Source organism: Elgaria multicarinata, chromosome 21, assembly GCF_023053635.1.
Source record: "Elgaria multicarinata webbii isolate HBS135686 ecotype San Diego chromosome 21, rElgMul1.1.pri, whole genome shotgun sequence".
Classification (NCBI taxonomy): Eukaryota; Metazoa; Chordata; class Lepidosauria; order Squamata; family Anguidae; genus Elgaria; species Elgaria multicarinata.
Genome location: NC_086191.1, coordinates 169,868 through 195,578, shown reverse-complemented (window position 1 = coordinate 195,578; position 25,711 = coordinate 169,868). Strand labels below are relative to the sequence as shown.

At 44.9% G+C, this 25,711-nt stretch overlaps 1 protein-coding gene across 5 annotated transcripts in view; it reads left to right on the top strand.

Annotated features, from left to right (window-relative positions):
- Positions 1 to 25,711, top strand: part of PC (pyruvate carboxylase) — a 333,949-nt gene that overhangs the window by 267,950 nt on the left and 40,288 nt on the right. The window lies entirely within an intron of this gene.

Here is a 25,711-nt window from a genome sequence, read left to right as displayed (position 1 = left end):
GTCATAGACCCGCTTTTGGGAGAAGACTGAGGCAAAGTAGGAATTGAGCACTTCAGCCTTTTCTTTGTCATCTGTTATCAATTTGCCATCCTTATTAAGCAGTTGAACCACCATTTCTTTCTTCTGTCTTTTACTACTCACATATCTGAAGAAAGCCTTTTTATTGCTTTTAGCATCCCTCGCTAATCTCAGCTCATTCTGAGCTTTAGCCTTCCTGACGCCATTTTGGCACTACTGCGCCACCTATCTGTACTCTTCTTTTGTAGCCTGGCCTTCCTTCCACTTCCTATATGTATCCCTTTTTGTTTTCAGGTCATCTCTAAGCTTTTTGTGGAGCCACATTGGTTTCCTCTGTTGTCTTCTATCTTTTCTCCTTGTTGGAATTGTTTGTAACTATGCCTTTAAAATTTCCTTTTTAAAATACTCCCACCCATCCTTCACTCCTTTTCTCATTAGGCTCATTTGCCATGGGACCTTACTTATCATAGTTCTGTGTTTATTAAAATCAGCTTTCCTAAAATCCAGAGTACATGTATGGCTACGCTCGACTTTTGTCTCCTTCATAATCAAGAATTCAAGTATGACGTGGTCACTTTCCCCCAGAGTTCCCGTAACTGCCACTTTATCCACTAAGTCATCCCTATTGGTCAATATCAAGTCAAGGATTGCCGATCCTCTAGTTCCTTCCTCCACTTTCTGTAGGAGAAAGTTATCACCCACACATGTCAGGAATTTCTTGGAAGGGCCGCTTTTGGCAGTATTGGTCTCCCAACAGATCTCAGGGTAATTGAAGCCCCCCATCACTACTACATCACACTTCCTTGAAACACTGGCAATTTGTTTCTCAAAAGTTTCATCCTCGTCTTCTCCTTGATTGGGTGGTCGGTAGTAGACTCCGATTATCATGTTCTTTTTATTCCTTCCCCCATTTATTTTAATTCAGATGTTCTCGATGGGGCTCCCAGTCTGATCCATCTGTATTTCTGTGCAGGGATAGGTATTTTTAACATATATTATTATAATTATTATTATTATTATTTATTTATATAGCACCATCAATGTACATGATGCTGTACAGAGTAAAACAGTAAATAGCAAGACCCTGCCGCATAGGCTTACATTCTAATAAAATCATAATAAAACAATAAGGAGGGGAAGAGAATGCACCAAACAGGCACAGGGTAGGGTAAAACTAACAGTATAAAGTCAGAGCAAAATCAAGTTTAAAAGCTTTAGGAAAAAGAAAGGTTTTTAGCTGAGCTTTAAAAGCTGTGATTGAACTTGTAGTTCTCAAATGTTCTGGAAGAGCGTTCCTTCTGTTCTTTTTGAACAAGTTATATCCTTCAATTGCTATATTCCAGTCCTGGGAGTCATCCCACCAAGTTTCAGTTATACCTATCAAGTCGTATTTGCCTTCATGTAATAAGAGTTCAAGTTCGTTCTGTTTGTTTCCCATGCTCTGGGCATTAGTATATAGACATCGAAGACCATGTGTTTGTCTGGCTTTGTTCCTACATTGTTGCGGACACTATTTTGGGGCACTATTGGAGCTGTTCTCTGTACTGTGTATTGTTTTTCTTTATTTACAGTCAACAGACCAGTATAAAACAAGAAGAAACAATACAGAGTAGGGATAAAAAAGAAGGAGTGTTACAAAGGTACTGTGGTGCCTTGGCCTTCATCTATTGTTGCCTCGAGGTTTACGTCTCCCGCCCCCGTAAGATTCAGCTTAAAGCCCTTCTGATCAAGTTTTTCATGCTGTGGCCAAACACATTCTTTCCAGCCCTTGTGAGGTGCAACCCATCACTTGGCAGCAATCCATGTTCCAAGTAGTGTAGCCCGTGGTCCCAGAATCCAAAATTCTCATGTCGGCACCACCTTCGTAGCCAGTCGTTCATCCGGAGTATTTTTCTTTCCGGTTCTAATCCTCTTCCAAGAACCGGGAGGATGGATGAGAAAACTACCTGGGCCCCAAAGTTCTTCAGTTTCCTTCCCAGAGATTCAAAGTCTGAAATGATTTCTTCGTAGCTCTGCTTGGCAACATCATTTGTTCCCACCTTGATGAGAAGAAAGGGGTATGTGTCCGTGGACTTTATGAGCTTCGGTAACCCTTCAGTCACATCTCTGATCTGTGCTCCAGGGAGACAGCACACCTGGCGAGTCCATGGGTCTTCACGACATACTTGGGTTTCAATCCCACGCAGCAGGGAGTCTCCCACAACGACTACTCTTCTCTTCTTCTTGGTTGACCTACCTTCTGCCTCTTGTTCGTTGTTGCATGGTGTCTCCTGTACTTCGTCCTCTGCAAACTGTCCTTCAGACTCATCCTCCAGAAGCTGAAAGCGGTTGCTTAACTCTAATGTTTCCACCGGTGCAGAATGCCTTCTAGTTCTTCTGCTCCTGACTGTCACTCTTTTCCAGAGAGTTTCCTCTTCATTGGCTTTCCTCCCCTCAGCATACTCCACTTCTGCTTCAGCTGGCTGTTGCTCTTCAATCTCATGTGCTTCTTGTTGCTGTTGCAGTTCCACCGTTCGGTCTAAGAACTCCTCGTCTTCTCTTATTCTTTGGAGGGTGGACACTCGCCGCTCAAGTCCTCTCACTTTTTCTTCCAAAAGTGCCACCAGCTTGCACTTGTTGCAGGTATACGCCATGTTGAGCTCAGGCAGAAACACGAACATTGCACACCCTTTGCAGGTTACCACCTCTAGGGGCTCTTTTCCATCCATACTGTTTATTTCTGCTTTTTCCTTTCTGATTATAGTGGAATTACCTTTGCTTTGTCCTGTCCTCTCTGAAGGTACACAACTATATGTGTACCTTCAGGGAAAAATGTGTATCTTAAGGGAAAATAAGATTTTTGGGTTGGTTTTTTTTGTGTGTGTGGTTTTGTGTGTGGGGGGGTCTCTTTATGTTTTTCTTTGTTTTTTCCCCCCTCTTTTTTTTTCTTAGAGGCCTCCCCCTTGACCTCCCCTGCCGAACTCCCCCTGTCAAACTCCTGTTTGCTCTTCCTTTTCGCTTGCTGTCTGGGAACTGGCATACTTTTATAGCTTCTACTTGAGCTGGGCCAGCTGCTCTTCCCTGCTTCTGCTCAGCTCCAAGTCAGGAAACTTCTGCTGGTGCAATCTAAAATTGCGTTTGCCTTTTCACTGTCTTACAAACTGCAGAGAGGAAAATTCAATATGCCCAACTTCTCTCCTCCCACATTTTTTATTTTGTTTTGTTCCAGCCCCTAGTTCTGTGCACTACTGCCCTGCATGGTGAGCCCTGAGAATATGTCTTGGAGCATCTCCCTGGGCAGTGCAGAATTCACTGGGCATGGTGCAACCTAATGAATGAATACTCAAAATGGAAATGGCATGGTATATCTTGGCAGTGAGAACTCCTGATGGCAGGGGCTAAACTGTGGCCGGTAACAAGCAGGGCTGTGGAGTCGGAGTCGTGGAGTCGGAAGCAATTCCTGGGTTACTGGAGTTGGAATCGGAGTCAGTAAAAATGTACCGACTCCGACTCCTAATAAATTTAAATTGTATATAGAGTTGTGCTATGTCCCTGAAAACCAAGATTGTCCTGGATTCCAGCCAATTCCAAAATATTCTGGCTGGTTGGACAAAAATCCTGGATTCGCAGTCCAGCCGGCCAGAGAAATTCAGACCCCCTCAGCGGATCGGCAGCAGCAGAAAAAAAGACGGATCCATGTGCCTCCTTTTCCAGAGTGCCGCTGCTCCTTCACAGGCAGGCTCAGACGAGTCACCATGACTCAGGTGCTCCAAGCATGTGAGTTCCAAGCACAAGAAGGAGTTTGGTCATCTTGGCTGGTTGCGGTCAGCGCTGGGCCCCGCTGGATTGTTTGTGGGGGAAGAAAGAGTTTTTTGGGGTGTATGAGGGAGCGAGTGGGGGGAGGAAGGAAAGGAAGCACAAAAGCAAACTTTCACTTTTAACTGAATAAAATACAGTTGTTACGAAGTAGCTCTCCTATGAGAGAGCAGTACAGACTCCATTTTGAGGCAGCCAACAGTCAAGGTGTCTTCACCCCTCCATCTCCAACAGAGATGAGGAAAAAACCAAAGGAATGGGGCTGACAGCAAGGCTAGGTCAAGCATTTCATTTAGATAAGAATCACCTTACTTAGCCACAGACACTCTATGACCAATGTCTAAAGATTCCTTACAAGTGTGTGTGTGTGAGTCTCATTAGAACATGTGCAAGTTGTTCACTAATGAGAGCATATCATGTAACACAGTAAAGGAGATTTTTATTTGGATTTTAGAAAAATGAGCTATACAAGAAGCGTAAAGTAATATAACGTTGTAGGCTATTGTATATAGAGTTGCAATATAAATAAAAATATAACCTCATTGTTTTCATTTTTGGGCTTCTTTAATAAATAAAATAAAAAAACCAGAATGTCTTAGCTATAGCCTTTAGACCCGGGCTTTAACAGGTTAGGGTTCTAAAAAGTTGTGTGCTTGCAGTCGATGTAGGAAATATATAGGAAATATATTTCCTATATCGATATATAATTAAAGGAGTCAGAGTCAGAGGTTTTATGTGCCGACTCCACAGCCCTGGTAACAAGGGCAGTGCCGCTGCATCAGATTAGTGTTGGCAAGACCGTGGCAAATACCAATTGAATAGTACTGGCGATGTGCTTCTACCCTATGCCCAGAGAAAAGTCTGTGCCCTATAAATGAATTATGCAAATTAAACTACTCGCTTATGTGTGCTTGCTTTGCATAATTGTGTTCAGTCAGCTCCCAACACATTCTGCTTTAATCGGTCAACATTATTATTATTCCTCAGCTGGAAAGGAACACCATAATAATACTTAGCATTTACCTAGCAGATGTGTTCAAAACACCTCACATGCAATACCTCAGTAAAATTGACAGCTAGTGTATTGCAGATGGGGTCTGAGCCTGGGAGCGCCTAAGGCCATCTAGGGTGGAATCTGGCCGCTCTCTGGCACAGCACCTTCGTTGCTTTGCAGCGCTAAATTGTTGTAAACCGCCCAGAGAGCTTCAGCTGTGGGGCGGTATATAAATGTAATAAAATAAATAAATAAATAAATAAATAAAGGGTCACACCTCTTTAAACCTTCTGATGCTGTCCACATATATTTAAAGTTGTATTATATTAATACTTCCAGGGCTCGTTGTATTCAGTTCAGCAGCTTTCAAGCATTGAAATGCATTGAGTAGGGGAGTGCGTGGCTAGTATTCAACCAAGATGTTGAGCTCCCCTGTCCTACCGGCCTACTCATCTTTTAAACTGTGCTTTAACTCTCAGTAGCCCTCATCAAAAACCAGGACTACATCTGGGGATGAAACAGGGTCTCGATTCATCTCTTGATGCGCTCCTTACAGCATATTTCTACCTTAAGTTCACTTGGATCTCTGCGCCTCTTCTCACTGTCACAGACATGGAACTCAGTCTTTCCAAGGCAGCAAAAGGTGCCAAAGCTGGCTTGAAAAAAGTCTGAAAGAACTTTTCCAACAAGTACAATCAGACATCCAAGAAGGCTGCGTCTTTGAATTGGGGCTGTTAGCAGAGATGGCAACGAAACTGACTAGAATCATAGAATAGCAGAGTTGGAAGGGGCCTACAAGGCCATCTAGTCCAACCCCCTGCTCAGTGCAGGAATCCACCCTAAAGCATCCCTGACAGATGCTTGTCCAGCTGCCTCTTGAATGCCTCTAGTGTGGGAGAGCCCACAACCTCCCTAGGTAACTGATTCCACCGTCGCACTGCTCTAACAGTCAGGAAGTTTTTCCTGATGTCCAGCCGGAATCTGGCTTCCTTTAACTTGAGTCCATTATTCCATGTCCTGCACTCTGGGAGGATCGAGAAGAGATTGTGGCCCTCCTCTGTGTGACAACCTTTTAAGTATTTGAAGAGTGCTATCATGTCTCCCCTCAATCTTCTCTTCTCCAGGCTAAACATGCCCAGTTCTTTCAGTCTCTCTTCATAGGGCTTTGTTTCCAGACCCCCTGATCATCCTGGTTGCCCTCCTCTGAACATGCTCCAGCTTGTCTGCGTCCTTCTTGAATTGTGGAGCCCAGAACTGGACACAATACTCTAGATGAGGCCTAACCAGGGCCGAATAGAGAAGAACCAGTACCTCACGTAATTTGGAAGCTATACTTCCAAATATAGAATCCACAGCTGACGAAGCCATGGAACTAAGCCTGACTCAAGATGAGGAAATTCTCAAACTCACTACCCTCAGTCCAAGGTGGAAGATCTGGGAAATGGCAGTAAAATCTGCATATCTCTGGTCTGGAGGAACGTGAAGAAGGCAGGAGGATATGATCATGTTTTTTGTTGCCTGTTTGGCTGAGATCTGTCTGGACTTTCATAGAATAGTAGAATAGTAGAGTTGGAAGGGGCCTATAAGGCCATTGAGTCCAACCTCCTGTTAATTTATTAGTTCTGGACATTGAACAAGCCTATTGGTCCCTGTGGCCTTGCCCCAACTCCCTAGCCACTCTAGAGCCCTTATAATCCACTTTGCAAGATATTCCTGGAAGCCCTGAACAAACTCAGGTCATTGGAACATAAAGGCATCAAAGTACAAATATTGCTAATCTCAATATTTAGACCAATTTTGCTAAAGCACAAGTTAGGGAAGAAAGGATTCCCAAGTCGCTAAGACTCTTCAAAATGTATGCCTACCCCAGAGTGGTTCCATGAAAGCTCTAGCATTCACACTGTATAAATGGCTGATCAATCTATGGACACTCTTTGTGGCTACAATTAGCATGGGAAGGAAGACCTGGATAGAACTATAATGGAACACGAATGGTCTACCCTGCCCCTCACGTCACACAATTTTGGCACAATTACGGGAAGTCACAGTGAAAAGCCTTCACCATTGGCACTTGGCTAAAATACACAATTCTAACACATCTCTTTCACCATGTGTTGTGTTTCCAAGCCCTCTTGCTGCAGTGCAAAACAATCAAGAGGTCTGCCAAGTAATCCACAAACTTTTATTTGCACCTGAAGACAGTTTAAAAACACTAGGAACTTTCCTCTAGGCTAAAATTTGGCTAACTAAGCAAGACAACTGTCCTTTCAAGGAAAGGCAAGGTATTTTCCCTGAATCCCTTAACTTCAGGGATGATTCCTCTGAAGAAGCCTTTGTCGAAAATCTAGCCAAAGGGATCGCCTCTCACCTTCTTTTAGCTCTGTCTGTCTGAATCTGCGACAGACTCTGAGATTGGTCAACTTGGAAGTCCCTTTCCCCTCAAAGGATTATTAATCACTGGCTGCTGAAGAACCTGGGAGAATATATGGCAAATATGTCCAATAGTGTAGACTTAGGCTGTGTTTGGACAACACAATAGTCAATGGTGGGTTCATAGTCAATTCCACAGCTGGTTATCGAGGGATTACTCCCCACATGACATGATTATAATCAACCGTGGTGTGGATTAAGGCCATTGTTGAGTTGACTATTAGCCAAAGGTATGTTTGATTGTCATATCCCCTGCCCTGTCCCCCACCAATCCTCCTGCTGGTACCCCATCAGCTATTGTGAGTTTTGCCAGCTGGACTAGAGCTGCAGCTGCTGCTTTGGTTGCTGTTGCCAGGAGACTCTGTGCTTAGCGGAAATAACTAACCATGTGCGACAAAGTAGTCAACGGTGCCCGACACCCGACACGATAACCAATAATTGTTCAGATAGTCAACTCTGCACAGTGTTGGTTATTTCTGCTGAATAACCAACTGTGATGTGAAAAAGATGACACAATAAGACACTATTGACTATTTAACCTACTGTTGGTTATTGTGTCATACTAACCCAGTCTTTGGGAAGTTCTTTTTTGTAGTTCTTTCTGCAATATGTGAAATTACTGACCAGCAAATTAAAAAACATGGAGCCCCATTCCTATTTTCAATTATCAAAGATAATGATTGCTGTCATGCTTGCAAGATGCAACTTGAAGTTGCATTAAACTGGAAATCTTCTGCAAGACTATTGGTACAAAAATGGATGAACAGAATATGACAGTTGCTCATTCTGGGAAGCTGATGCATAGGCTGAGGACTGAAAAGCCAAGACTTATTCATTTATTGAATAGTACATTCAGCAACCCTTGCTACTTCACAATTCTAATTCTGCAGCACATTACTTTTTAATATTACTATGATAGCCTCATAATCAGTAGTTGTGTTCTATTACAACTCGTTTTTTAAAAAGATATGGGGGGTGGGAGAAATGTATTCAGCGGTTATTCAGTTCACTATCAGCAGGATAGATTGTTGCTTTATCCACAATGAAAGATGGTGAACCTTTTACGATGGCAGCAATTTTGGGGAAGGCTCTCATCTGGTACTAGATGTGGTACCTATTCCCTTCTCCAAAACTGGAAAGAGACTTTAGCGCAAGGGGGTCCCTAACCAGGCTCCCAAGGTGGCAGGTGCACCTTCGAGGCCTTCAATTGTACCCTCGTGATTTCTATGTATTCAAGGCATGTCTGCTAACTTCCTGGTTGCTCTACATTTTTAAATCTATAAACCTGGTTTCTCTATAATTTTAAGTCTGTGTACCTCAATTTGCAGTTTTGACATGCCCCTTGCTCTGTGATTGGCCAAAGTAATAGATTACAAGAGTGTCCTTCCCCACCCCTCAGTGTCTGCTATCAATGGACACGAGTGGTGTGTGACTGTGTTGGAAAGGAAAGGTCAGTGTTTCTCTTGAATGCAAAGCAGCATTACGAGGATGGGGCTGAGTGGGCTGGGGTCTTCTCCATCCGAGAAGGGGGGGGGGGGGGGCTCAGGCAAAGGCAGAGCATTTCCGGCCTGTTTGCTCACCTTCCCCTCTGCATTTTTTAGGGTGAGGCAGTTGTTGCCTGGTCGCCAAGCCTTTGTTTTTGTGTGCAGTGCTGGTCCTCTCTGCTTGGAGTGGCTGGGTAAAGCGGTGGAATTTCCAGCCCGTTCACTCATTTGCCCACAAGGCTTTACGTCCAAGTCTTGATGTGGCGGCGTTTCTTCTTCGTGGTCTCTGTGCATCACACATATGGGCTCTGCGTGATCGGAAGAACTTCTATAGCTAAGCGTTTGGGTGGGAACCCCTCCCCCACCATCCCACTGGGCATGCTCTGTCGGGGTACCAACCAATCCTCATTTTTTTCTCAACCTCCATTGTGGACGGACTCATTCTGGAACTTCTCTTCCTGATCTGCGTTTTTCTTCGTATCCAAAAATAAATTTTAAAAATTATTATATACTCTTTTATAGTAGTTAGTTAACCTTTGTATATAGTTTAGTATTAAAATAGAGTTATAGGACCGGCAGCTGCTGATCACGTTACGCCTAGGGCATATGGCCGTTAATACCCCTTTCAGAAAGTGTGTGCAGTGTGGGGCAAAAGTCCCCCCCACTGACGGACACTCTCTCTGCATGGTGTGTCTGGGAGAAGGCCACGAAACAGAGACTTGCCACCACTGCATGTCTTTTACAAGACAAACAAGAAAGCATCATGCTGACCGCCTCAGAGCAGCATTGTGGGACAAGGCGTTAAGGGCAACAGAAACGACGAAAAGATCGAGTGCTATGGAGGACAAGGCTTTGCGGGCAACTGAAACGCCCAAAAGACCCAGTAATATGGAGATCACTGGAGAGCTGGGAGAAATTCTATTTGAAATATATATGGTAATTCTGTAATTATTCAACTAAAGGATGAGAATTTTGGATTCCTCTTAATAGATATAGAACATTTGTTTGAATGAATTGGCATTTATTGATAACCTGATATGTAACAGAAGTTAATATAGGACATGATTATTTTGGTTTCAAGGGGATGAGTGTTTATTTATTTCAACGGGTACACTTCATAGCTGGAACAGGGAGGTTTGAGCATATAACACCGATTCTGGCCCGCTTGCATTGGCTGCCTATACATATCCGAGCCCAATTCAAGGTGCTGGATTTAACCTATAAAGCCCTGCATGGCTTGGGACCGCAATACCTGATGGAACGCCTCTCCCGACATGAACCTACCTGTACACGGCGGTCAACATCTAAGGTTCTCCTCCGAGTGCCTACTCTGACAGAAGCTCAGAGTATGGCAACAACGGAAAGGGCCTTTTCGGTGGTGGCCCCCCAACTGTGGAATGATCTCCCCGATGAGGCTCGCCTGGCGCCAACATTGTTATCTTTTCGGCGCCAGGTCAAGACTTTTCTCTTCTCCCAGGCATTTTAACAGCATTTAACAACGTTAAGTTTGTTTTTAAGAACCCTAGAATTGTTTTTAAATGGATACTGTTGTTTTTATACTGTTGTTTTTATGTTTCTGATATTTTTTAAAATTTTATATACTTTTTAATGTTTACCATTTTTAACTGTTGTAAACCGCCCAGAGAGCTTCGGCTGTGGGGCGGTATATAAATGTAATAAATAAATAATAAATAAATAAATTCAAGAATTATCTCCTACTCATTCCATTATAACCCTAACTGTGGGTTCAACAAAGCCAGCCACCCCAGGCCATTCCTTGTCTTTAACGGCTGCCAAGAAAATCTCAAAAAAGGGCCGCATGCCGAAATCAGGGGATCACCCCCAAAAAACTCTGCCTAGGTACCGTTCAACTCTTCCTCCTCCACCACCAATGCTGAACTCACCAATACCAGTCCATACTGAAGCCTTGGTATCGACGTCGGTACAACCTATCGAGCACAATTCAGTGCGAAGACCAGTCCCTCCCCTCTCTGAACTGGACTCTTCTCAGCGAAGAGTGAGAGAGGACTCTCCACCAACATTGCCATCTTGCACCATCCCGCGGGGAGAGCATGTGAGAGAACCAAGGGGCTCATCCTATAGAGACAGGTCACACTCTCCCTTATCGACGAGATCAGAATGGGGCAGGCAATCCCCATTCTCATTACCAAGAACACGGTATGAATGGGATGACTCACCGCCTAGAGAGCTCTGGCTATTGGGCGGTATAGAAATGTAATAAATAAATAAATAAATGACTGGAGATGACTGCTCATGCTACCATGAATCCTACAGAGACTCTGACACTTACTTATTTATTTATTTATTTATTACATTTTTATACTGCCCAATAGGTGCAGAACAATTTATGCCTCCACCTCCGCTCTCACGTGTCTTGCCACCACCTAGAGTTGCGACCCCTCTGCCGCAAAAACAACCCACTCCGCAACGGTACCAAACCGAACACCAACCTGCTTCTCAACCATGCCAACCATCAGGCGAGGTCCAAGCAGTAAGAGCTCATGAATCCTCTTTTTCTCCTCCAGAGGATTACTACTCCAATTCCGAGTCAGTTTCTTCGGTAGCCCCATCTACCCCATCACCTGTCAAAACAGTTGCAGTAAACGAACCACTCTTGCTGTCTGAGGACCTAACTCATTTTGCTGAGCATGTTCAAAGAATGGCCCAGTCCTTAGATCTAGAGACTCCAGTCATCCGAGCATATCGAAGACCCTGTTCAGAGGGTCTTCAATATATATTCAGAGGCTTCAACCCCAGTGGCTATACCCTTCCTACCCACTCTGCTTCACACTGTTAAACAGTCATGGAAAAACGCATCATCCATGCCCCCAACCTCTAGGAGGTTGGAAAACATGTACAAAGTGCAGGACAGGGAAGTGGAATTCCTATTTAACTCTGTAATTGTGGAATCATCCCAGGGTAAATCACAGAGAATCCATTCATCTCCTGTGGACAAAGAAGAATGACGTCTTGACCTTATGGGATGTAGATTCTACTCATCTGCTGTCCTCGGCCTCCGAGTTGCTAATTATCAAGCGGTCATGGCCCGCTACCAGCTCTTCCTCTGGGAGAAGATTGGCTTCTTATGTGACCACCTTCCGGACGATAAAAGAGAGCTCGCTCACGTCTTCCAGGCGGAAGCTTCTAAAATGGCACGCCAACAGATCAGCACAGCAAAACACTAGGTAGACTGTGGGGCCAAGGCGATAGTAGCGTCAATTGCCCTCTGTAGACATGTCTGGTTCAGATCGGCAGGACTGTCACAGGAAGCACGATCTCGTATAGAAGATCTGTCATTTGACGGACAAGGTCTATTTATTTATTTATTTATTTATTACATTTCTATACCGCCCAATAGCCGGAGCTCTCTGGGCGGTTCACAAAAATTAAAACCATTCATAATATAAAACAACAGTATAAAACCATAATATAAAATACAATAAAAAAGCTCAACCAGATAAAAACAGCAGCAATGCAAAATTACAAATTTAAAACACCATGTTAAAATGTATTTATAGATTGTTAAAATGTTGGGAGAATAAAAAGGTCTTCACCTGGCGTCTAAAAGCATATAATGTAGGTGCCAAGCGAACCTCCTTAGGGTTTATTTATTGCATTTTTATACCGCCCAACAGCCGAAGCTCAATTCTGCAACCGATGATACTATGGATACAGTGCAGAAAGCAAGAACGACAGCAAGGAAGATGGGTCTCTCCCAGCCCCAGCCCGCATTCAGGCAACGATGACGGTACCGTCAACCATCCTTTCAGAGCGCTAGGCAACATACCGACTATCTGAAGCAGCACTTTTCTACACGGCAGAGGCGCCCCTTCCGGTCTCAGCAGAGTTAGAATCATAGAATAGCAGAGTTGGAAGGGGCTTACAAGGCCATCGAGTCCAATGGCAGGATGCCAATAAAAAGCAACATTTCTGACTTCTATACAAGTGGCCCAAACTTCCTCGGATATTAGAAAATTTGACTCGCACCATTCCAAATTTCAACATATTTGGCACAGTATCACCTAGGACTCTTGGGTCCTGAGAATAATTTCCGAGGGGTACCGAATTTAATTTGATGAACTGTCTCCATTCTCGGTAATAAAAACTACCACATCTTCTCCTGTACTGGAGTTCGAGATTCAGACATTACTATCTAAAGGGGCAATCCAGCAGGTCCCCCTGCAAGATGTCAATCGTGGTTTTTATTCCAGATATTTTACCGTCCCTAAGAAGGACGGAGGGCTTAGGCCAATTTTGGACTTAAGAGGCGTAATTTTATTTATAACTCCTAGGAAGTTTTGGATGGCCACGTTAGCCTCCACTATTCCCTTGTTACAGTTCAGGGATTGGTTTGCAGCAATTGACCTACAAGATGTGTATTTTCATGTTTCAATTCATGCATCAAGTAAAAAATGCCTTCGTTTTTTAGGTCAATGTATCCTCCAATTTGCTGTCCTCGCTTTTGGTCTTGCAACAGCCCCAAGAGTTTTCACAAAAGTCATGTCTCCAGTATGTGCATTTTTAAGACTCAAAGGGGTCCAAATTTATCCCTATATAGACGACTGGCTCCTGGTCACCCAGTCAAAACAACTACTCCAAAAAGATGTTGCATTCACCTTACATCTCCTGGAATGCCTGGGCTTATGTGTCAACCAGGAAAAGTCCACTCTTACCGCACCTCGGACAATACACTACATAGGAGTGACAGTAGACTCGTTAGCGGCCAAAGTATTCCTCCCTCGGGACCAAGCCCAGGATATCTACAATACTACCGTCCTTTGTCTGCTAGGATGTCAACCACTGCTGTTATAAAATTTGCTCCCCTCAAAATGAGAGTGCTCCAAAATTGGTTCATTCGTCAATACAATTGCCAACTCGACCCACATCTAGTCAAGCTCTAAATCCCCCCACAAGTGCAAGCCTCACTTTTGTGGTGGACAAGAATGGGAAACCTTCTCGGAGGTCTACCCTTCAACCAACCCACACCCTCGAGACTGGTCACATCCTGCTAGGATGGGGGGCTCACTGTGGAACGCTTGGTTCCAACCAAGCTGGTCCAACCAATTCCACAACCTCCATATAAACATTTTAGAGCTCCTAGCAGTGGAGAAAGCCATGCACACCATTGAAACCATCCTAACTGGACATCACATTCAGGTAGCTTCAGACAACACAACAGTAGTCTACCATTTGAACAAACAAGGGGGAACAAAATCCCCTCCATTTATCTCCCTCACGCTGAGGATGGTGTGCCAAGAGGGAAATCGACATAACATCGATCCAGATATCGGGAAAGGACAATATCACTGCTGATATACTCAGCCAACAGTACAGTCGCTCACATGAATGGGAACTGAACCCTGAGGTCCTGCTTCGGTTATTCAACCTATGGGGGAAACCAAGAGTAGATCTCTTCGCGACGGAATGCAATGCTGTATGTGACTCTTTCTGCAGCTGGGCAGGAATAGGTAGGAACTCCTGGGGCGATACTTTTGCCTTCACCTGGAGAGGGAGCCAAATGTACGCCTTCCCTCCCTTTCCTCTCCTCACCAAGGTGATTGCGAAGACTCAACGGGATGGCATGACAGGCATAATCATGGTTTGCCAAGCTTCTCCACCAGTCGCGGGGTGTATACCATCGACTGCCCTCCATACCGAACCTACTGACTCGAGAGTTGGGCAAAATTTGACACCCGGACATCGACACTTTGAAGCGGGAACAAATGATGTCGCCAAGCAGAGCTACGAAGAAATCATTTCAGACTTTGAAGCTCTGGGAAGGAAACTGAAGAACTTTGGGGCCCAGGTAGTTTTCTCATCCATCCTCCCGGTTCTTGGAAGAGGATTAGAAAGGGAAATAAAAATACTCCGGATGAACGACTGGCTACAAAGATGGTGCCGACGTGAGAGTTTTGGATTTATTTATTTATTTATTACATTTCGATACCGCCCAATAGCCGGAGCTCTCTGAGCGGTTCACGGATTCTGGGACCACGGGCGGGAGACGTAAACTTCGAGGCAACAAAGGATGAAGGCCAATGCACCACAGTACAGAGAACAGCTCCAATAGTGCCCCAAAATAGTGTCCGCAACAATGTAGGAACAAAGCCAGACTATAAAACACATGGTCTTCGATGTCTATATACTAATGCCCAGAGCATGGGAAACAAACAGAATGAACTTGAACTCTTATTACATGAAGGCAAATACGACTTGATAGGTATAACTGAAACTTGGTGGGATGGCTCCCATGACTGGAATATATCAATTGAAGGATATAACTTGTTCAAAAAGAACAGAAGAAATAGAAAGGGAGGTGGAGTTGCACTATATGTTAAAAATACCTATCCCTGCACAGAAATACAGGCGGATCAGACTGGGAGTCCCGTCGAGAACGACTGGATTAAAATAAATGGGGGAAGAAATAAAAAGAACATGATAATCGGAGTCTACTACCGACCACCCAATCAAGGAGAAGACGAGGACGAAACTTTTGAGAAACAAATTGCCAGTGTTTCAAGGAAGTGTGATGTAGTGATGGGGGACTTCAATTACCCTGAGATCTGCTGGGAGACAAATACTGCCAAAAGCGGCCCTTCCAAGAAATTCCTGACATGTGTGGGTGATAACTTTCTCCTACAGAAAGTGGAGGAAGGAACTAGAGGATCGGCAATTCTTGACTTGATAATTAGCAACAGGGATGACTTAGTGGATAAAGTGGCAGTTATGGGAACTCTGGGGGAAAGTGACCACGTTATACTTGAATTCTTGATGATGAAGGAGACAAAAGTTGAGTGTAGCCATACACGTACTCTGGATTTTAGGAAAGCTGATGTTAATAAACTCAAAACTATAATAAGTAAGGTCCCGTGGCAAGTGAGCCTAATGAGAAAAGGAGTGCAGGATGGGTGGGAGTATTTTAAAAAGGAAATTTTAAAGGCACAGTTACAAACAATTCCAACAAGGAGAAAAGATAAAAGATAACAGAGGAAACCAATGTGGCTCCACAAAAAGCTTAGAGATGACCTGAAAACAAAAAGGGATACATATAGGAAGTGGAAGGAAGGCCAGGCTACAAAAGAAGAGTACAGACAAGTGGCGCAGAAGTGCCGAAATGGCATCATGAAGGCTAAAGCTGAGAATGAGCTGAGGTTAGCGATGGATGCTAAAAGAAATAAAAAGGCTTTCTTCGGATACGTGAGTAGTAAAAGAAAGAGGAAAGAAATGGTGGTTCAACTGCTTAATGAGGATGGCAAATTGATAACAGATGACAAAGAAAAGGCTGAAGTGCTCAATTCCTACTTTGCCTCAGTCTTCTCCCAAAAGCGGGTCTATGACCCCCCTGGAGAAAGTGGAGCAGAAGTTGAGGGGGCAGGATTGCAATTTGAGATTGATAAACAAATGGTCAAAGAACACCTAATTTCCTTGAATGAGTTTAAATCTCCAGGGCCCGATGAACTGCATCCTAGAGTAATGAAGGAGCTTCGGCTATTGGGCGGTATAAAAATGTAATAAATAAATAAATAAATAACGGAAGAACTCTCAGAACCTTTGTCTATTATCTTTGCAAAATCATGGAAGTGGGGTACCACAGGGCTCAGTCCTGGGCCCAGTGCTTGTCAACATTTTTATTAATGATTTGGACAAGGAGGTGCAGGGAATGCTTATCAAATTTGCAGATGACACCAAATTGGGTGGGATAGCTAATACCCTGGAAGACAGAAACAAACTTCAAAGTGATCTTGATAGGCTGGAGTGCTGGGCTGAAAACAACAGAATGAAATTTAATAGGGATAAATGCCAAGTTCTATATTTAGGAAATAGAAACCAAAGGCACAGTTACAAGATGGGGGATACTTGGCTCAGCAGTACTACAAACGAGAAGGATCTTGGAATTGTTGTAGATCGCAAGCTGAATATGAGCCAACAGTGCGATAAGGCAGCAAGAAAGGCAAATGCTATTTTGGGCTGCATTAATAGAAGTATAGCTTCCAAATCACGTGAGGTACTGGTTCCTCTCTATTCGGCCCTGGATTGGCCTCATCTAGAGTATTGCGTCCAGTTCTGGGCTCCACAATTCAAGAAGGATGCAGACAAGCTGGAGTGTGTTCAGAGGAGGGCAGATCAGGGGTCTGGAAACAAAGCCCTATGAAGAGAGACTGAAAGAACTGGGCATGTTTAGCCTGGAGAAGAGAAGATTGAGGGGAGACATGATCGCACTCTTCAAATACTTAAAAGGTTGTCACACAGAGGAGGGCCAGGATCTCTTCTCGATCCTCCCAGAGTGCAGGACACAGAATAACGGGCTCAAGTTAAAGGAAGCCAGATTCCAGCTAGACATTTGGAAAATCTTCCTGACTGTTAGAGCAGTACAACAATGGAATCAGTTACCGAGGGAGGTTGTGGTCTCTCCCACACTAGAGGCCTTCAAGAGGCAGCTGGACAACCATCTATCAGGGATGCTTTAGGGTGGATTCCTGCATTGAGCAGGGGGTTGGACTCGATGGCCTTGTAGGCCCCTTCCAACTCTGCTATTCTATGATTCTATAAGTTGACGGCATGGAAACTAGGAGAGTAGACCTCTTACAGCTTCCCTCCCCCTTTCAAGCCATAATCGACACATCTCGAAAACCATCAACTAGGAAGTCCTACCTCGCGAAATGGACAAAATTTTCTGCCTTCGCTAAGGACAACGGATTCAACCCTACCCATGCATCAGTGAGTCTTGCCCTTCCTCCTCTCACTCCACTACACATGACTAAAGACATCTTCTATCAAAACATATTTGGCGGCTATTTCAGCAGAAATCTCATTGATATTGACACCATCTCTATTTATGAAACAACTAATTAAACGTTTCCTCAAGGGCCTATCTAACATTGCACCACCTATGAAAGATTTGATGCCCTCCTGAAGCCTGTCAATTGTTCTCCATGAAGGCACCCTTTGAGCCCATGGCTACAATAGACTTGAGGTTGCTCACCCTCAAAGTCACTTTTCTAGTAGCAGTCACCACAGCCCGCTGTGCTGGAGAGCTGTGAGCCCTAAGGATTGACCACCCTTACTTAATTTTTCACAAGGACAAAGTGGTTTTACACACAGACTATAATTTTCTGCCTAAGGTGGTTTCTGTTTTCCATGTAAAGCAGGATATTGTGCTTCCGTTGTTCTTCCCGTCCCCATCAGCACCGCTTGAAATATCCCTTCATTCGTTAGACGTACACTGGGTGCTAGCCTTCTATAAGAACAGAACGGAGCTCATCCGCAAGTCTCCTCGGATGTTAATATGTTATGGGGGCAAGCAAAAAGGATACCCTGTATCCACTCAAAGACTAGCCTTGTGGGTTACCCAGGCAATCAAGCTGTCCTACGAGCTAACGGGGCTAACGCTGCACGGGACCGTAAGACCAAGGGGTTTCTTTTGATGACCTCTGCAAGGCAGCCACATGGGTATCCCCGTCAACATTCGTGAGACATTATAGAATGGACGTCAGGGCACGGCGTGACTGTTCATTCGGCAGAGCCGTACTTTTGGGGATTCTCCGGTAGACACCGACCCACCTCCTGGTGAGTAAGCTTGTCAGTCACCCATATGTGTGATGCACAGAGACCACGAAGAAGAAAGTCAGGTTGCTTACTGGAGTTCTTTGAATGGTCACCTGTGCAGTCACACAACCCGCCCACCATCCCCACTTTGGTGTCTTTTCGGTACCGAGTGTTCTCCCCCCCCCAAAAAAAAACCCTTCTCAGTTTCATTGGACACAATGATGGTCTCGTAGTAATAACAGGATTGGGCAGGACCCCGATGGAGCATGCCCAGTGGGATGGTGGGGGAGGGGTTCCCACCCAAACGCTTAGCTATAGAAGTTCTTCTGATCAAAGCTCTGCGCAGGCGCAGAGCCCATATGTGTGACTGCACAGATGACCACTCAGAGAATTCCAGTTACAGGTAAGCAACCTGACTTTCCCATTCTCCCCCATGCCTGGTGTTTGCTGTGGCACTGTGGATGCTGTTTGGCGCATCTGGGCAGCACGTGCAAAGTTAAGGATTTTGCCGCATGCTCTCTCTCTCTCTCTCTCTCTCTCTCTCACACACACACACACACACACACACACACACAAATTTTGCTCAATGTGCATCCAAGATTTCTGGTCTCGCTGGCTTCCCCACCCAGCCCCGTTCGTTCGGTTTTTGCAGTGTGCAGCAGCTGGGGGAAATAATCAACTATTTGTTGGTAACGTTTGGATGTTTGTACTTCTGTTTTATTTCTTTGTTATTAAATTATTTCATATTTGGACTATTTTGCAGTCTTGTTACCTTTCTGACCTACGGGGGCCATTTGGTGAGAAGCTTTGCCCCTCCCCCTCGATGGTCAATTTGTCACTGTGGCCCATGACACTTTGTCAGGATTGCAAATGCACCCACAGGCCGGAAAAGTTTGCCCAGGAGTGAAAAAGTGCCAGAATGTTCTTGTTCATCTCTGTTCTTGCCTATGCAGCTCTGACTGGGTTTCCCAGCCATCAGAAATATGACCCAAACAAGCATATGTGTAAGCTGTGGAAGTGTTTGTGTGTGTGTGAGAGAGAGAAAGAGAATCTACTTGTTCCTTATTAACACCTGCTAAATATTTTATGGCTGTAACAAGCCAACATGCGGCCAGGGGGCGGGGAGGCAGGCAGATATAAGGGTTGCCTAATTTACAACCCTCCTGCTTTTTATGATTGATACGTGAAGTTCAGTTTAATTATATTGGATTCCAGCCTTGTATCATTATTACAGTAGTTTATTTTCTTTGTCAGTGGCTAATCCCCAAGCCAAGCATTACAAGAATGAAATAAGGATGTTTAAATCTTATTAAATTTCCCCCGAGCCAATGGCTACATCCATGGTGTTGTTTTTTCAAGCCTGCGCCAGGCCCTGAAAGAGCAACACTTTAGTAAGCAGGACAGATGAAGGGGTGGTGCTAAGGAGGAGCAGGACCCCCTGTATTTCATCGGCTGCCAGTTTAGGGGGCTGTGGTCAGACCTCTTTGTGGCTCTTCCTTCAGAGCCCTTTCACAAAACACATCTGTTTGCCCAGGGTGTTTGCCGAGTTTAATATCTAGCTTAGTGGATTTGTTTTGTTTTTATCTTTGTATTTTATTTTAATGGCTGTTTAATAAATTTTGTATGCCACCCTGTGCTTATTATTATTATTTTTTACCACCCAATAGCCTCTCTGGGCGGTTCACAAAAATTTGGTATTGAAGGGCACCCTGTATGTATTTTAAACAAACAAATAAAATAACAAACAAATAAAATAACATTAAACACCAAGTGCAGCAGAGCTGCATACTGCTGGGCAGGGGGCATAGCCTGGAAAACTTGGATTCAATGGCCGAAGTGCCCAAGTGATTAAAGCAGAAAGAGCAGGGAGCTTTTAGTCCCAACCACAATTTTCAGGTTGCTTCTCCAGAGTGGCCATCTGGAGAACCAAACACGGTTTGCCCTTCAGTGCAGGGTTTTTCTTCCCTGTGGTCCCTGTCTAGATCAGGCCCTCAGCACCTGACTTTGTTGCACCCTGTCTCCAAACACCTACGTCAACATTTCCAAAAGGCTCTCAGAGAAGAAACCTCTAATTTTGTAACTGAGGTAACTTCTGTAATACTTTGACCCTTCATATTGTAGAATCCATCAAAGTGTTATAGATCATAAAAAGTTCATTTCATTTGTGCAATTGATTTGTACCAAGATTAACCCTAACCCCCTTTTGAGAAGTCTCCCCACCATTCCTCCTAGTAAACAGAGCCCTAAACTACCTCCTGCCCTCATGCCCTTGCCTGTGCATGGGAACCTGTGGGCCATTATCTGGCCCCCAGTTGCGCCCAGCTTTGGCTGGTATAGTGCATTGTTCCCCATATTCCACTACAGAGAAGGAGGATGTGGAGTACTTGCGACCATTATGGAGTACTCGCTCCCCCGTTACAGTTCCCTCAAACTAGCGAGCACTGTTTCTGGGACACCATGTGGGAACCTGGTGTCCGGACCTGGACTCGCAACTGGAAAAGGAAAGGCATGATGTGGCCTCATTGGCTGAGTTCAGACGACACACTAATCAACGGTTGTTTCCTGTTCCTATTAACTCCCCCCCCCCCCCCCGTTGATTAGTGTGTCGTCCAAACTCAGCCAGTGTGTGGTGCTTCAATTTGAGGGATTAAACAGAAAGGAGTAACAGGCAGAAGCTAGCTGAAGGCCCATGCAGCTGACAACAATTCCCAATCACCACAGTCCCCATAAAAGACTTGCCAGAACTCAATAGTTGCTGGAAGCAACTATTGTTATTGGTGCCTTGCCTTCTTCGCTTGCATTCCAGCTCCTTGACCTTGCCTGGACTTATCCTGACCTTGGACTGGACCCTGACTATTTGATGCTGGGATTGATGAAAAGGAGAGGTAAAGCTTAGTGTCATCCGCATAGTGGTGACACCTCAGCCCACATCTCCAGATAATCTCTCCCAGTGGCTTCATGTAAATGTTGAATAGCATAGGGGATAAAATATAGCCCTGTGGAACCCCATGGCCTAGGTGCCATGGCACAGAACAATAGTCCCGCAGCACCACCTTCTGGAATCAGCCATCCAAGTAGGAGGGGAACCACTCCAAAGCCCAGCCCAGACAACCTATCCAGAAGGATACCGTGGTTGATAGTATCAAAAGCCGCTGAGAGGTCCAAGAGAATCCTGTTGCTCTCCCGGTAAAGGTCATTCCACAGGGAAACCAAGGCAGATTCCATTCCAAAACTAGGCCTGAAGCTTGATTGAAATGGAACTAGATAATCCGTTGCATTCAAGAGTGCCTGGAGTTGTCCTGCAACCATCCGCACAAGCACCTTGTCCAGGAAGAGGATCTTAGCCACCGGCCTATAAAGTTTAGGCCTATGCAGGTTGGGCTTTTTCAGAAGTGGTCTTATTACCACCTCTTTTAAAGAGGCCGGCACCACTACCTGTCTCAGGGAGGCATTTACAACCTCCTGGACCCAGCCGGAGATCATAGAATCAAAGAATAGTAGAGTTGGAAGGGGCCTCTAAGGCCATTGAGTCCAACCCCCTGCTACGTTAAAGCCTACCTGACTGATGGTTGTCCAGCTGCCTCTTGAAGGCCTCTAGTATGGGAGAGCCCACAACTCCCTAATTAATTGGTTCCATTGTTGTATTGCTCTAACTGTCAGGAAGTTCTTCCTGATGTCCAACCAGAATCTGGCTTCCTGTAACTTGAGCCCATTACTGTCCTGCACTCTGGGATGATTAAGAAGAGATCCTGGCCCTCTGTGCGACAACCTTTCAAGTATTTGAAAAATGTTATCATGTCTCCCCTTAATCTTCCTTTATCCAAGCTAAACATGCCCAGTTCTTTCAGTCTCTCATAGGGCTTTGTTTCCAGACCCTGATCATCCTTGTTCCCCTCCTCTGAACACTCTTCAGCTTGTCTGCATCCTTCTTGAAGTGTGGTGCCCAGAACTGGATGCAATACTTTAATAGGCCTAATCAGTGCAGAATAGAGAGGAACCAGTACCTCATGTGATTTGGAAGCTATTCTTCTATGAATGCAGCCCCAAATAGCATTTGCTTTTTTTGCAGCTGCATCACACTCTTGGCTCATATTCAGCTTGTGATCTACAACAAATCCTAGATCCTTCTTGCTTGTAGTATTGCTGAGCCAAGTATCCCCCATCTTGTAACTGTGCATTTGGTTCCATAGAATCATAGAATAGCAGAGTTGGAAGGGGCCTACAAGGCCATCGAGTCCAACCCCCTGCTCAATGCAGGAATCCACCCTAAAGCATCCCTGACAGATGGTTGCTCAGCTGCCTCTTGAATGATTCTAGTGTGGGAGAGCCCACAACCTCCCTAGGTAACTGGTTCCATTGTCGTTTCTTTTTCATAGGTATAGAATTTGGCATTTATCCCTATTAAATTTCATTCTGTTGTTTTCAGCCCAGCACTCCAGCCTATCAAGATCACTTTGAATGATCACTTTGAATGATCACAAGATCAGCTACCTAGGGAGGTTGTGGGCTCTCCCACACTAGAGGCATTCAAGAGGCAGCTGGACAACCATCTGTCAGGGATGCTTTAGGGTGGATTCCTGCATTGAGCAGGGGGTTGGACTCGATGGCCTTGTAGGCCCCTTCCAACTCTGCTATTCTATGATTCTATGATTCTATGAAGTTTGTTTCTGTCTTCCAGGGTATTAGCTATCACACCCAATTTTGTGTCATCTGCAAATTTGATTTGCGTTCCCTGCACCTCCTCGTCCAAATCATTAATAAAAATGTTGAAGAGCACTGGGCCCAGGACTGAGCCCTGCGGCACCCCACTTGTTGCCTCTCCCCAGTTTGAGAAGGTTTGATAAGTACTCTTTGAATCCGATTCTATAGCCAACTGTGGATCCACCTAATACTTGTTCCATCTTGCCCACTTTTAGCTAGCTCGTTAATCAGAATATCATGGGGCACTTTGTCAAAAGTTTTGCTGAAGTCAAGATATATGACGTTCACAGCATTCCCACAGTCCACAAGGGAGGTTATCCTATCAAAAAATGAGATCAAATTAGTCTGACAGGATTTGTTCCTGACAAATCCATGTTGGCTTCTAGTAATCACTGCGTTGATTTCAAGGTGTTTACAGATTGACTTCTTTATAATCTGCTCCAGAATTTTCCCAGGGATGGATGTCAGACTGACTGGTCTGTAGTTCCCAGGTTCCTCCTTTTTGCCCTTTTTGAAGATAGGGATAACGTTAGCCCTCCTCCAGTCGTCCGGCACCTCACCCGTCTTTCATGATTTTGCAAAGATAATAGACAAAAGTTCTGAGAGTTCTTCCGCTAGCTCCTTCATTACTCTAGGATGCAGTTCATCGGGCCCTGGAGATTTGAACTCATTCAAGGAAATTAGGTGTTCTTTGACCATTTGTTTATCAATCTCAAATTGCAATCCTGCCCCCTCAACTTCTGCTTCACTTTTTCCAGGGGGGTCATAGACCCGCTTTTGGGAGAAGACTGAGGCAAAGTAGGAATTGAGCACTTCAGCCTTTTCTTTGTCATCAGTTATCAATTTGCCATCCTCATTAAGCAGTTGAACCACCATTTCTTTCCTCTGTCTTTTACTACTCACGTATCTGAAGAAAGCGTTTTTATTGCTTTTAGCATCCCTTGCTAATCTCAGCTCATTCACAGCTTTAGCCTTCCTGACGCCATTTCGGCACTTCTGCGCCAGTTGTCTGTACTCTTCTTTTGTAGCCTGGCCTTCCTTCCACTTCCTATATGTATCATTTTTTGTTTTCAGGTCATCTCAAAGCTTTTTGTGGAGCCACATTGGTTTCCTCTGTTGTCTTCTATCTTTTCTCCTTGTTGGAATTGTTTGTAACTGTGCCTTTAAAATTTCCTTTTTTAAATACTCCCACCCATCCTGCACTCCTTTTCTCATTAGGCTTATAATCGCATTTGATGTGATGAGCCATAAGGGTCAAGGGTCAAGCACACATCCTGGGGCCTCAATAACTTAAACTCATCCAGTGAAACTGGGCCGGACGGTGCTCTGAAAATCTCTACTAGTAGGACGGCATTAAGCGTCATGTCCAATAATAAATAAATAAATAATAAAATAATAATAATAAATCATGACGAAACTGAGCAACTTAATCTTCAAAGTGCCATGCAAACTCATCACAGCATGCTACCAAGTGTTCCACCATCTCTCACCCTGGCCTAAAATGTAATAGGGCATGAACCACCTGGAGAAGCTCTGCTGGGAAAATGCAATGCTGAGTAGACACAATGCTGGTGGAAAAGAACTGTCTCTTTGCCATCCTCACCACCACAGAGTAGGCTCAGTAATGAGCTCTAGCCCATGTTTGATCAGACTCAGCACGAGTTTTCCTCCACCTGCATTCTAGCCATCTACCCTCTTGCTTCATTGCCCTCAGCTTAGGTGTGTACCAAGGAGCTGGCCGGGCTCTGCTGAGAGGGCGAGGGCGCTTGGGCACGATTGTGTCAACTGCCCGAGTCAACTCTGCATTCCACAGAGCAACCTGGGTTTCAGCAGAAGCACCAACCATACTAGCAAGAAAATCCCCAGAGTTCTCTGGAGTCCATTACAGTCTATTATCCTCTGGGGGTGAACCATTTTAATAGGCCCCCCACCCTTGCAGAGAGGAAAAGCCGCTGAGAGTCTAAACCTCAACAGAAAATGATTTGACCATGACAAAGGAGTGCCTGGAGCATGCTTTATAGGATATAAAGAATTATAGATATAAAAGCTAGGGAATTGGTTCACAGGGCACTTAGGGGTGGGGGTGAAACCTGGCTGAGAGAGTGGCTGGCATACCAGGTGAGGAGGGAGGCTTGAGTAGAAAATGTTGCTCATGTTCTCGGGGAGTGGTTTGGATGGGTGGGCGGCTGGGTGAAACAGCATTCTCTGGCTAAAAGGAAGTGTGGGTGGGCCAAGCAGGTGAGACATGAGCCTGAACTCAAACCACTCAAACCACAACAGGGCTGTCAGAGACCAGAGCAGGGTGGGGGAGCGGGTGAGGAATGGGGGGAGAGGTGGGAACAAAGCAGGGAGGGTGACAGAAATGCTCTTCTCAGACCACAGAGGGTGGGAAATAGGAGGACTGAGGAACAAATAACACCAATTCTCGGGGTCTTGTACAGTAGATGTGGGGGAACGAAAGCTGCTTGAGGGAGTGAGCAGGTGAGGAGGAAGCCAGAACTGAAGCTACTTCTCTGGGGAGGGGTGGAGCATCGAGGGAGGGGCAGAGAAAGGAACAGTGAGTAACAGCTGCCTCTACCACTTTTAGAGAGCTGGGTGGGGAGTAAGGGACAAGAGCAAAGCCCATTTCTTGGGCAGATAATGAAAGCAGCGCCCTAACCCCAAACAAAGAAGACAAAGATTTAAAAAACAGAAGTGCATGTCAGAGTTTACCATTTTTATT